Raw genomic sequence first — 12,321 nt, forward strand, 5'->3', positions numbered from 1 at the left:
GCACATTCACTTCCCGGGCTATGACTGAAAGACTGATTTTTGTGTTTTTGGCTCCTGGTCAGTATTGTGTATGAGGTTCCATGAATCCTTGCATAAAATTCACCTTGTCTTTCTGAGCCCAAATCATACTCTAAAAAGAAATTTCTAGAGTTTTTATTTGAGTACAAATATGAATTAGAACCAAAAGTTTTAACATTCAACTTGTTAGTAGATAACAATTGCATCATACAGGTCATTTCAGGATAACTTTCATTACCATGATCTATTGTTAAGTCAAAACCATACATGTTTCCTTTCTTAGGTGTAACTTCTATAGCCAATTTCAATAGTGGACCAGTAAGTTGTGGGAATTTTCCATTGGTATTCCTTCCTAGCTGACTTTGGTAATTTCATTGGTAAGAATTGTTGAATCTAGGAAGTTGTCTCTTCATAGCAACAAGTTCATTTGACAATTTTTGCAACATATCATCTGATGAAGTAGTAGTACTGGAAATCCCTTTGGTTTGGAGCTCTCATTTCCTTTATCCAACAGAGACAAGTCATCTTCTAGTTCAACTACCTTCTTTTGAGCATCCATCAAATTCATGGGATGGGATTTCCTTAGGTCATAGTTGATATTTGGTGGCATGGAGCTTATGAAGAATATTTTCAAATTACCCATAGTAGGTCTATTTGTAGTATGGATTCTACAATTTATCTTATTGAAATTAGCGTATTCTACAATTTATCTTATTGAAATTAGCAACAAAATCCCTCATACTTATAGTAGGTTGCTTCTTTATAGATGTCAATATTGGTGTAAATAAGTATTTATGTATTACACTTTACTTAAGTTTACTTAGGTTAATGCATTATTTTATTATTTATTAGTTTGACACCTAGGATTTTGTGTACTCTTATGATTTTTCATGTTGACAACATAGAAGTAAGCAACTCTAATTCAACACATGGTCTCTACAACACTAGAGTTTGCATAATTAACTAAGTTTTCATGTAGACAACATAGTAGTTTGCACTCTTAATTAAGCATATGGTGTCTACAGCATAATTTTACGTGCTACACCTTTGTAGGCTTATCCTCTCATTGTCACACTTACTCCTATGCTTAATGGAGGATAATCTACTCCTAGTGGACATGTGCTTGGTTGTAAGACTTATTAGTGTGCTAACTCCTAGACATTCTAGAAGCATTCTAGAGGCCTTTATATTCAGGCACTCCTAGTGTATATGTACATGACATAACATCAATTGAATATCATATTGTTATTTGATCATACTTTGGTCTATTCTATGCTTGTGCTTGAGTTCCTTGATCTTGGGTGATTTTCCCCTAAGGAAAATTCTTACATGGTATTAGAGCTGAAGGAATTTCTCTTCACATAGCCATTGGAGACCATCTTCTTGCCTCACCTCTCAGAGGACCTCAACCTAGATTTGGAGTATTATAGTCATTGGGAGCATCCATAGCCAAAGTGGACCTCACCATTACATTTGGAATGTTAATTCAATGAAATTTGACTATAAATTTGCCTACCCTAGGCCATAGTCAAATTTGAGGGAAAAAAAAATTTCAAACTAGTACCCGAAGGCCTGATTTCCAAATCTAGTATGATCATTGTTTAGATCTAAAAATTAATTCTTCAAATATGATTTAATTCCTTTGTAATTTTTATTTGCATTTTTCTACAAAATTCTAGAATTTTTTTTAGGCCTATTCAGCCTGCAGAGAATTTTTTTTGTAGGAACCAAGTGGTGAAACCCTGGCCCCCATAGGGAATATTCACTATAAATCTAGAATATTCTTTATTATTTTTTGTAGCCACATTCAACATCGGCCAACATCTCTGAGGTTAGACAAAGAAAAATCGCCAGGATTCTGGGTTGTGGGGTAGGCTCTTTCCCCTCTACCTATCTTGGTCTCCCTTTGGGATCCTCACCCCCGGAGTCTTTTTGGAATGGTATTTTGGACAGATTCAATAGGAAGATGGCTGGTTGGAAAGGGGTCTCTCTTAGTCAAGCGAGGAAATGCCTCTTAGTCAAATCTTCTCTTCAAAATCTGCCAATCTACGCCCTGAGCCTCTTTGGAATTCTAGGGAAAATAGCTGAAAGAATGGAGAAAATCCAGAGAGACTTCCTTTGGAATGGTAATGAGGGGAAGAAAAGATACCCTCTTGTTGCTTGGGAGAAGTTTTGCCTCCCTAAGAGGTACGGAGGTCTGGGCATTAGAAAGATCACCCACCTCAATAAGGCTCTCCTAGCTAAACAAATATGGCGGATCTTCAGTAGCACCAGTGAATGGAGGGATACCCTGGTAAACAAGTACCTTAGAAGACCCACTCTTCTTTTCACCCTTTTTAATGAAGATATCCCAAAAGGATTGAACATTTGGAATGGGATCATGAAAGCTAGGGACCTGGCTAAGGCTAGGATATCATGGAAATTGGGAAATGGGAAGGACATCCAGTTCTGGTCGGATAGATGGCTTTCCCAAGATCCACTTATCAATAACCCTGTTTTTGAGAGATGGATGCAAGCTTGTACTGATCAAATTGGGTCCAAAGTTTGTGATTATTGGAATGGCCAGGAATGGAGTGACCTATCCCTCATCTCTGAGGACTTGACTCCTATAATGCTTATGCTCAATTCCATGATTCCTATCAATTTGGGGGATGAGCTGGTCTGGAGGGATAATCCCAATGGAAGATACTCTGTTGCCTCAGGCTATAATTCCCTTTGGAGCTTAAAAGAGAAGGCCCCTTGGGCGGAGGCTTGGATTCCGGGTATCACTCCAAAGATCAACATTTTTTACTGGCTGGCTCTTCAGAACAAAATCCTTACTCATGACAATCTCATGAAGCGAGGACAAGTTATGCCCAGTAGATGTCCCTTGTGTAAGAATCAGGCTGAGACCGGAAATCAAATTTTCATCTTATGTGACTATGCTAGGGATGTGTGGAATGTCATCACACATGATAATGAAACCCTCTGGTGCAAACCGGATAATCTCATGGATTTTTTCCATCAGTGGAAAGGTCTTTGTAAGATTGCTGGTCGGCAGGATCACTCGGACTGGATTTTACCCCATTTTTGCTAGGGAATTTGGAAGGAAAGGAATAATAGAATATTTAGAGACAGAGAGGAGCCAGCTATAATCCTTGGCAGGAAGGTCTCGAAGAATATAAAGGAAAATCTCCAAGTGATGAAGGAGGAAGAAGAAGAAGAAGGGGACAGAAAGATAGCTAAAGAAAAAGATAGGAACCTCAAAAGGCAGGATGCTAGCTGGCTTCTCCCCCCAGATGGTTGGTCAAAAGCCAACTTTGATGGGGCTTCTAAGGGTAACCCAAGCCCTTCAGGTTGCGGTGGAATCATAAGAAATAGCTATGGGGAGGGAATAGCTGCCTTTGCTTCCCCGCTGGGAATCCAGACTATTCATTTGGCTGAAGCAAGAGCTGCGAGTAAGGTGGTCAAGTTGGCTTTTGAAGCCAGGATTACTAAACTCTGGCTTGAGGGGGACTCCAAAAACATTATTAATACCATTAATGGTATTTCCCCTCCCTCGTGGATGATTGCGAACATAATTACTGAGACTTGCGCCACTCTCACAAAGTTCGATAAGGTCCACGTCACTCATGTTTACAGAGAGGCAAACCCAGTCACTGATTGGTTTGCTAATAAAGGGGTTAACGCCACCAATAATCTAACCTGGCATGCCGAAAAAGATTTTTTGGCAGAGGCAAAGTTGCTTATCGACCAAGATAAAATCTTGGGAAGGATGGCTCAAATCCAATGCAATTATGGATAATAAAGATTGCTTAATAAATGGTAAGTGCCATTATTGGCATCATGATTTTCACCAGCAAAAGGGGTTTCCTCTGACATTTTGACAAGTTCGAAAGGACGATACCAGTATTTTCAGAAAGGGGTATATTCATGGGTATCATAAAAGAAACATCACCATTTTTTCGAATGCAAATAACTTGCACAGTTCAGAGTTCATGAGAATTTTGGAAGTTGATCAGGTAAACATGACAGGTGAGAGGAGCAGAAAGGAGCTGGTGGGGGAAGTTCAGAAGTGGAAGAACAAGGCCAAAGTTTGGAGAGAGCTGGAAAAGGGTGGCGTTACTAATTTCTTCGAGAAACTTCATGGCTCGGATCCTAAGATCACTAACAGCATGGTGAATTCGTGGAATAATGGTAAGGTTAAGGTGAACGGGGTCTACTTTCAAATTACTGAGGATGTGGTTGCTGAAGTCACGGGGATTCCGATGGAGGGGCATAAATTCTTCAGAGACAAGAAGATGTCCTCTAATGCAATCAAGGATTTTGTGAACAACATTGAAGAGCTGAACAAGCTGGGCAAGAAAGAGACATTTTTTGTAACAGATACTATAAAGAAGCTCTGGAGGTATGTTCTCTATGCTGTCATTGAATATATAACCCTAGACCCCAGGTTTGATAGGGTTAGGACTCACCATTTTGTGATTCTGAATCATTTTCGCCATGGTAGTAAGATCTCCTTCCCGTATTATCTTTTTAACTCGATGAACAAGGCCATTTCTAGTTTTAAAAAGAAAGCTACCGTCAACCCAGCCCTGCATGAGGGCCTTTTGCTTCTAATTCATGAGCATTTCCACGCTCAAACCATTAGCAAAAACCCTATCCAGGGGGCGAATGTTGACAAGAGTAGCTCTAGTTTTTCCTCAGATTCTGATGATGTCGAGAGCATCAGCTCTGATGAGGTTTTTGAGCATTCAGGTAAGAAGACTAAAAGCCATAAGAAGGATTACCCCTCTATCAAATTACCTAGCAGAAAGAGCCCTAGAGGTCATAGCCCAGCTAAAACTGGCTCTGCTGAGGTGGAAGAGGAAATGGATACTGATGATTCTGACAAGGTTTCGAAGGAGGAGCTGGATGAGGAGAAACTGAGAAAAAGATAGAAGAGGGAGGGAGAGAGCATGGAGCGCTCCAGTAGTCAAGGGAAGGATTCTCCGCCCATTCCCCTCTCCCCTATACATCCTCAGCCTCCTTTGGAGGAAAATGACAACTCTGGACAGATTGAGGGGGAAGTGCAAGTTAATAACAGAAGGAAGGCTTGGAAGAACTTCAATGTGAGAACGGCCACTATGGGAATCTACAGAGAGGCGATGAACCCCCAACTCCTGGTGGACGACCTCGAGAAGCCTAGACTCAATGAGCTAATTAACCCGGCTATGGTGGCTATTTCTGATAATGCAAGAGAAACAGGCATGAATCTGTTGAACAATGCTTGCAATAGCATGATCAACAACTTCAGATCAATTAAATGGCTTTTCCATGAGCTTGAGGATGTCAGAGATAGGGTTTCCCAAATGGAAAAAATCAAGAGCAAGACAGGTGCAGAAAGCCAAGGTGACCGGAACAGCTGGGAGACTCTGATGGAGAGGAGAGTAAAAAATATTGAGAACTACAATCACAACCTGGCAAGTCAAATGATCTCCCTCCTCGCTTCGATCAATGACAACATCCTCTCTCTCTTGGAAAATCTCAAAGATAGGAACCAGATGGAGGAAGATGATAAACAGAACAGAGACAAAGATAGGCTGGATGTGGATAAAGCCAAGGACAACACTATGGAGTAGGATTTGACGAACGCCCAGGATCATAAGGCAGACAAGCAACAAGAGTGTGCCGAAGCTTCCCAGACCATGCTCGAGATGGAGAAGTAGTCTGCTAGGTTGGGTCTCTGTCCTTTGGTTTTTGTTTCTCCTGGCTTTGGCTTTTTGTCTGGTCTCTATTTTTTTGGTTGGTTCTCTGGCCTTTTTAGTGGGCAGTTGTTTCGGGCTGGGCCTTTGGGCTTATTTTCAGCCGTAAGGCTTATGTTTTGGCTGGGCATTTTTTCGCTTATTTTCAGCCTTTCTTGTTGTTAAACTTATGGGTTTCAGGACCCCTTAAAACCTGTTTACCTTATCAAAAACATCGGCCAACACACTTAAAATTTTGATTGATTTCTAGGTGGTTGTCACATCTTACTACCAACTGCTAACTACATAATTTCATCAGTGGCCAAGCCTATCCTTGACAACCATACAACACGACAAGTGGCTTCATGCTATTTCAAACTAGTGGGTTGTGGTGTTTTTAAACCACACAAATTTTTATACATATCGTGTGTGGGACTAAAGTCCCACACCGAATTTCAATACCACCGGTGCTACTCTCAACATCTTCTACCAACCATTGCAAGCTCTAGCCTCCATGTGGTACCTTTGAAGCCATTCCTCCATGTGGACCGCAAATAGCTCCGTAGGTAGGGATAGCTCAGCAGGCTGAAAACAAAGCCAATGAATTGAGAGCACTACTTAAAGATTGTGGTAATCCCATGAAAGATGATTGATTCATTCATCACATCTTGAAGAGGCTACCTTTAGAGTATGCATCTTTTGTTTTGAGTTACAACACTCATAGGTTGACCATGGGAAGTGCCTTCACTAAGCCTACATTTGATGAATTTGCAAAAATATTGATGTTGGAACAATCCAAGTTGATAGATATGGGACTTCTCAAGTCATTAAAGACCAAAGCATTGGTGGGTAGCAATGAGACCCACTCAAACCAACAAGGCAAAACTCCTACCAACAACAAGAAAAAGCATTAGAAGCAAAAATCAAAATCAGAGACACAACAATCTACCTCCTTGTAGCAAGGTAATTCTTCTTCCAACAAGAAGAGAAACAATGATAAGAAGGATAAACCATTTTGTACATATTGCAAGAAATCGAATCATGATGAGCATCATTGCAAGAGTAAGAGAATTGACGAGTTAGAAAACTTACTAAGGAAGAACAAAATCAATGTGTCAAATGCTTCCAAGGATTGAAATCCATCCATTTCAAAGGGAATAGGGCAAGGACTTATGGCTAGTTCAAATTCTTTAGGGGAATGGATTCTTGACTCAGGTGCCTAATATCATATGGGTTCTTCAAAAGGAGATTTTTCTTCATTGAAGCAGTCTAAGATACCTCACATCTTTGTAGGAGATGATACAAAAATGGAAGTTGAAGGGAAAGGACAAGTTGAGGTGGAAAATGGAGAGTTAAAAGAAGTTCTCTATGTTCCAAACCTTAGCTCTAATCTCCTTTCAATCTACCAAATCACACACTATGGAGATGGCAATAAAGTTGAGTTCCTTCCTGATTCAATAATGGTGCACAATTTTAAAGATGATTCATTGGTTATAATGGGTAAAGTCAATCATCACAAAAGGCTTTAATCTTTCTCCCACTTTGTGCCTAAGTGTCCTTCACATACCTTGTTGACAAAATCTCATTCACAAATAAAATTATGGCATGAGTGGTATGGTCATCTTTGCCTTCCATTATCTTCATCAAATTTTCTCAAACAATATGGTTAAAGGTCTACCTACAATTAACTTTTCTAAGGGTCAATTTTCAAATTGTTCAATGGATATATATCTAGAGGAGAATTTTGATAAAGGGAAGTCTTCAAGAGCATCAATTGTTCTTCAGTTGGTTCACATGGTTCTAATAGGTCCTTTTGTAGTGACATCAGTCAGCAAGGGTCACTACATTCTCACTTTCATTGATGACTTTTTCACACTACACATGGATCTATTTTCTTGATCACAAGAATGAAGTGTTTGATAAGTTTCTAGCCTTTAAGAGTCATGTTGGAAAGCAATCAAGGAAAGCCATCAAGGTTCTTCATATGGACAATGAAAGTAGATATGTGAACTCAAGACTTAAAGACTTTTGTAAACTTGAGGGTATTCATCTTCACAACCCAGTAGCATCAAGTCTGTAAAAGACAAGTGTTGCAAAAATTAGGATTAGAACTCTTAAGTCAATGGCAACTTGCATGATTTGAGAAAATTATCTTGATCCATCACTTGAAGTCAAAGCTATAAGCAATGCCAATCACATCCTTAATAGGTCTCCTCGTTATGTCTTAGATGGAAAGACTCCTTTTGAGGCATGGTGCAGTAGAAAACTAGTTGTAAAACACTTCATAGTCTTTGGTTTTCCAGCATGTGCAAACATATCTTCCAAGGAATGCAAGGCACCACCACCAAGGCCTTGTACTTTCATCGAATATGAAGATAGTGTTAAGGCATATAGACTTATGGGTCTTGAGACTCATGAGATTTTAATAGAGAGGAATGTTCACCTACTTTATGAGAGATTGCATTGCATTTGTACATGGGTACCTAATATGGCCTAGTAGCTAAGACCCATCATGCATTTTCATCCTACCTTTCATAAGCTTAAGTATATTCCCCTAAGTTTCACTTAAGGGGGAGTGTTAGTGTAAATAACTATTTACTTATTACACTTTACTTAAGTTTACTTAGGTCAATGATTATTTTATTATTTATTAGTTTAACACTTAGGAGTTTGCTTACTCTTATGAGTTGTCATGTTGACAACATAGAAGTAAGCATCTCTAGTTCAACACGTGGTGTCTACAACATAATTTTATGTGCTACACCTTAGTGGGCTTATCCTCTCATCATCACAGCTACTCCTATGCTTAATGGAGGATAATCCACTCCTAGTGGACATGTGCTTGGTTGTAAGACTTATCAGTGTGCTGAATCCTAGACATTCCAGAAGCATTCTAGAGGCCTTTATATTCAGGCACTCCTAGTGTGTATGTACATGACATTACATCAATTTAATATCATATTGTTATTCTGATCATACTTTGGTCTATTTTGTGCTTGTGCTTGAGTTCCTTGATCTTGGGTGATTTTTCCCTAAGGAAAATTATTACAGTCAATTGTGTTAACAGGACGTGCTCATCTTCTACAGTTTTGAAACTTGTTTCGAACGTCTTCCTCATCATATCCTAGTTTGTGATTGAGGCATTGGCCAGATGATAAAAACCAATCTATTGCATTCTCTATTAGAATTTTTGCACACAGTCCTATGGCTACATCTTTGTGTGTCATTCCTAGGATGTGAGTTTCTATGAAAAGAGCTTTGATATGTTCATTAGTGGTGTCACTTCCATCACCTAAGAATTTAGGAAAGTTTTTTCTTGAACTAGATGAGAGTGGATTATTTGTTACAAGCAATAGTGAACCTATTACAGGGCAGCCATAATTGTCCTAGCAAGGTATGGTGGAAAATTTACAACTGGAGGAGCAACTACTTCAGTAAGGCTAATACCTGTCAAGTGTTGTACGATGAATTTTAATTTATTGGGGGTGAAGGTGGCCTACTCCCACTCTTCTTATCACCCTTTCATTGATTTAGTTCTAGGAGGGGGAAACCAATTTTTGTAAGCTTTTCAAAAACAAGGTCTTACCTTCCTTGATCTTTGGTGCTTCTGAGAAATATTGTTTATTCCAAGGTGTTGAGTTAATTTCACCTCTGAGCTTCATGATCTTCTTGTCTTTCTACTCTTCAGAGCTCTCTCCTTTGAACAACTCTTTCTAGTGCTTTGGCTCTAGCTTCTTCTTCTTGTAACACCTGCTGGCATTTTTGTAGTGCTCTATATCTCTCTTATTCCTCCAAATGAATGTATTCAGGGATGAGATTATATCTTCCCAATCATCTTGGAATCCAAGATTAGGTTGGAGTATTGGGACTAGGGTCTCATGGGGTAGTACCATCTTTCCTCAAGTTACAGGTTTATTGGTCTAGCAACTGTTCAACTCCCCAGTAGAGTCACCAAAAATCTATTGGTAAATAGATTGTTCTTCTATCTTACTATTTGAATGCCCAATATTCTTGAACAATATTTGGTTACAACAGTTGGGAAATCATAGCTTAGTGATTGACTTATCTCTGAATTCTTACATACAACTCCCTTAGATTTTGTGATTTTCAATGAATCATGTTTATTCCTAAATCTAAATGGGGTTTTTTCTTGACCCATGAATAGGAGAGGTCAACCAAGTTAGGCCTTAAAAGAAACTAACTTTTGAAAAGGTTTGAGTCTTAAAACTAACCAAGTCTACAAACTCACATATCTTATGAACTCGTAGAGATTGATGAAATGTTAATGGATTCTATCTATGAATCAACTAATTAACTGAAATCTTCTAATTTTAATAAAGAAAATAACTAACTTGCAAGAAAACACAAAATATAATGTCTTTAAACTTTCAATAACACTATTATTATCTACAACTTTTTGCATTTAACAAGGGAACAAAACTTTGTTTATTCCTTAACTCAATTCAACTGAAAGAGATATTCTAAGTTATCACAAAACTAATGGAATAGTATATAATCAACACAAAATACATTCAACTTGTCTCTACAATGTGAAGTATCTCACACCAAAAATTATCCAACCTTTTATTAATCTTTCAATTAGGTACATATAGAATTTCAAGATGACCATTACAAAATGAAACTCAAATTGGTTCATCTCCTCAAAATTGAAAAATTGAAAGGAGCTAATTGCCAGTTACAATCATTACATCAAAATATGAATGGGCGAGATAAGAATCACTTCACCTTCTTTTCTTTTTCTGACTTTTCCTTATAGGCTTTGGCGGTAACAATAATTGGGATCAACTCTTCATGTCCATGAACATAAATATTAGTGTATCTTAAGAGCCACTTGGAATGCTCCCTAGCTAGTTTTTTGATGGCATTTAATAGCTCCTGTATTTCCTCTACAACCACATGTACACACCCACCAAGCTTTTGGAGCTCTAAAACTCTGTTCTTGTGATTAGAAGGCTTCTCTGTTAGGTTATCTAGATGATTAGAGAAATTATTTTGCATGATGGCAACTCCAACTATCCCTTTCCCTTGTCCACTAGATTGGGAATATGTATGTAAGCCTCTTAGTAATTCATAGTCTCTATCCTTATCCTTCTTAACTTTGACCTCGATTTCCTTTAATCCTTCTTCTGCTACTAGGATCATTTCATATTTGAATTGCATACTCTATAGTCATTCAAAAGGGCTATTCTCCCTTATGCAGAATCTTTGCCTCTATAGCTTCTTTAGCCTTCATCTGGATGATCATTTTCAATAAGGAAATGAAATCCTCACTCTTGGTTTTCTCTACTGATAGGGTAGCTCGGTTAGCTAAGATATTATCTTTCTCTTTTTTGAGCCTCAATACTACATTACCCAGTTGCTCTATGATTGCAAGACCTTCAAACTTGATTTTTCCACTCTAGTCCCTAACAATATGCTCGAAGTGTTTTCTTCTTGTAGCTAGGAAATGATAGCTTGAATTTCTATGGTTGTAGGGTAATTGGTGGTTGACACTCCTAAGATGCTTGCTAGAGGGGTGGCTAGTTGCCTGATGAAGCAATTAAGTTCAAACATTTCTACCTTCATTCTAACTTTAGCCAACTTAAGGATTTTGTGTTGTCCTTCTATCACATCATTTTTTGATTTCTACAGGCCCACCTTGGTGTCATGTCTAACTAGAGTCAATGTGTTCACAGCTGAAGAGAAAGGGTTCTTTGGGACTTTGAAAATAAGTTTTGAAGCTTTGGGATCCTTCTTTATTTCTATGGTCTTTTTATCTTTGTTGAACTCGGTAGACTCGCTCTCATTGCTTCCACCATCTCCAAGGTCCACCACTTGTATTTGGGGACTACTTGGTAGGAGTAATGCAAGATTCACATATGGGATCAGACTATTGTGGGGTGAGAGGGCCACCAGGATCATGATGTCCTTCAATTCCTTTGCCTTCTTTTTTGCCCCTATTTCAGTTTTGATCTTTGGTACTGAACGATCCTGACAAGTTTTATCAAGGGGGATATTCTTGTTAGGATGGTTGGTCACCTCCACTAGCTATTTGAGCAAGCCCTTGAGTGATAGGCAAGATTGTACCTAAGGCACCAGTTTGGGAAGAGGAGGTTGTCACTATATCCAGAGATGCTTGGGTGGTTGTACCTTTTCTCATACTTCACTATGTCATGGCCCATTCAACCCATTTTCCAATTCTCTTGTAGATTATGGCCATTATCATATCTAGGTCTGCTACAACTTCTTCGTAAGATTTTGACTTTATTGCAGTGCTCCTTAGCTTAGTCAAGTAAGTGTTGTTATACATGTTCTGACCATTGTATTCAACTCCTTCTACATCAATTTTAATCTTATACATTTTCACATGGTCGACTATTAATCTGTCAAAGGCTTGATCACGACTCTCAAACTCATCTTTGTAGTTGGCCCAATAGTCCTCAATGCTAGTAACATGCTTTATCATGCTCCCTATTTGCAAGACATCTCTGGCATACCCATTTGAGTTGAACATGAGCCTTAGGACTTCATATGTGTCTAGCTTATATTTCTTCTCAAAAACTTTCATCATGTTTTTTGGCATCAGACTGGGTGTCAGAGC

Source organism: Cupressus sempervirens, chromosome 5, assembly GCF_028749045.1.
Source record: "Cupressus sempervirens isolate cs-2001-9-10 chromosome 5, ASM2874904v1, whole genome shotgun sequence".
NCBI lineage: Eukaryota > Viridiplantae > Streptophyta > Pinopsida > Cupressales > Cupressaceae > Cupressus > Cupressus sempervirens.